Source organism: Morus notabilis, unplaced genomic scaffold, assembly GCF_000414095.1.
Source record: "Morus notabilis unplaced genomic scaffold, ASM41409v2 Scaffold56, whole genome shotgun sequence".
Taxonomy (NCBI): domain Eukaryota; kingdom Viridiplantae; phylum Streptophyta; class Magnoliopsida; order Rosales; family Moraceae; genus Morus; species Morus notabilis.
In genome coordinates this window covers 21,859-24,652 of record NW_010367732.1, presented here as the reverse complement: position 1 = coordinate 24,652, position 2,794 = coordinate 21,859, and positions in this window count along the sequence as shown.

Sequence of the window (2,794 nt, the reverse complement as noted above, 5' to 3'; positions counted from 1 at the left end):
AATGCTCATAAAATACTTATTTAAATATTTAACAAAAGGACCAGACACAATAAGGGCTGCTATTGAAAATACAAACATTACAGATACTACAAAAGAAACAAAGACAGAAGAAATTGATGAAATAAAAACATATCTTAATTGTCGATATATTACACCCTATGAGGCAATTTGGAGATTATTTGAAAACCCAATACATCATAGAAATCCAGCTATTCAACGACTTACAATTCATCTACCAAACATGCAAAACATTACATTTAACAAGAATCAACAGTTACAAAATATAATTAATTTACCACATAACAAAAAAGCAGCACTAATTGAATGGATGGAAATTAATAAGACACATGAAGAAGCTTGACAACTTACTTATATAGAATTTCCAACAAAATGGGTTTGGTATATTCCTCCCAGTTCGGGGAATTATTTTATTTAAAATTATTATTAAACCAACAAAAAGGTGCAACAAGTTTTGAATCAATTTGAACAATTAATAATATTATTTATCCAACTTATCAACAAGTATGTCATGCATTAGGTTTATTAGGAGATGATAAAGAATGGAATGAATCAATTGAAGAAGCATCATTTTGGTCAACATCTATTCAACTTCGTTATTATTTTATTATTTTGTAATGTATTTGATCCAATTAAATTACTAGAAAATCACTGGAACCTAATGTGTGACGATATTATATATAAAATAAAAAAATTATTCAACAATTCAAAATTTCAGATTCCAGAAAATGAATTATATAATTTTGTATTATATGATTTAGAAAAATTACTAAATTTAAATTCATCTTCTTTAACAAATTTCAACATATCACTTCTAACAGGATCATTAATTGAAGATTTAGATAATAAACTTATAAGAGAAGAACTAAATTATGATAAAAAAAAATTAAAAGACGAAAACATAAATTTAATAAATAATTTAAACCATGAACAATATTACATTTACAACGAAATTTTAAAATCACTTGAAAACAATAATAATAACTTATTTTTCATATATAGATATGGAGGTACAGGGAAAACATATTTATGGAACACACTTATTAACAAAATTAGATCAGAAGGTGAAATAGTATTAGCAGTTGCATCATCTAGAATAGCATCATTACTTTTACCAAACGGTCGTACTACACATTGACAGTTTCGTATCCCTCTTTTAGTTGATAAATTTTCAACATGTCAAATTAAGAAAAACACTCAGTTAGCAAACTTAATAGAAAAAACAACTTTAATATTATTAGACGAAGCACCAATGAATAATAAATACTGTTTTGAAGCTTTAGATAAAACAATGCAAGACTTGAAAAATAACTTTAGTCAACCTTTTGGAGGAATGGCAGTTATTTTAGGTGGTGATTTTAGACAAATTCTACCTGTTATTCCAGGAGGCACAAAGAAAACATTATTGATGCAAGTATAAATAATTCTTATCTTTGGACATATTTTCGTGTATTAACATTGACAGAAAATATGAGATTAAAAATTCCAAACACCTCTATTGATGAACAAATTGAAATAACAAAATTTTCTGATTGGATATTAAATATTGGAAATGAAACAGTTGATGGAATAAAAGATCCAGAAAATGAAGATGCTACTTGGATTAATATACTTGAACAATATTTAATAAAATATGATGAAAATCTAATTAAACATATTTGCACTGTAGTATATGATGAATTTGAAAATAACTATGACAATATTAAATATATAAAAAATCATGTAATTGTAGCACCTAGAAATAAAACAACAGATGAAATAAATAACTATATGTTATCTTTAGTACCCACAGAAGAAAAAATTTATTATAGTTATGATACAATTATTTTCTCATCTGGAAACCTTGATGAACTAAATCTAATATACCCTCCTCAATTTTTACACACATTAAATTTTAATAATTTACCACCACATGAATTAAAATTGAAAATAGGAATTCCTATTATGTTATTACGAAATCTTAATCAGTCATAGGGTTTATGTAATGGTACTAGATTAATAATTACCCAATTAACAAATAGAATAATTGAAGGTCACATTATTAACTCTGTTGATACAAATATTAAAGTTTATATACGTAGAATAGAAATAACTATAAATGAATCCAAATGGCCATTTGTTTTAAAAAGATGACAATTTCCTGTAAAATTATGTTACGCAATGACAATAAATAAAAGCCAAGGTCAATTATTAGAAAAAATCGGTATATATTTAGAGAATGAAGTTTTTTCTCATGGACAATTATATGTAGCTTTATCAAGAGTTACATCCCCAAAGGGTTTAAATATTTTAATACACGAATCAATAAACAAATATCCCAATTATATCAAAAATATTGTATATAAAGAAATATTACATAATATTAATAAAAATGAATCTACTTATTATTTTATAAAAAAAATTTCCTAATATATATAATATCACAATATTCAACAGAATCATTTTTTAATTTTTATAATATTATTGAAAAATTTTTAATAAAATATTCTTTTCCATTTATATATTATAAATTTTAATATCTTTTATATTATTTTACAGCTCCAACAAAATGTTTGCACCAATAAGAATCTTGAAACCTGGTGAAACACACTTGACTATTCGTGCTCGAATATGTCGTTTATGGAGAAACATAGATTACAAGACAAGAGAACTTTTCAGTCACGATATACTGTTAGTTGATGAAGAGGTAATGTAATATACTCTTTTTATATATTACATGACTAAAAATATATAACAATCGGATATATTTGTTACTCAATATATAACAATACAAAAT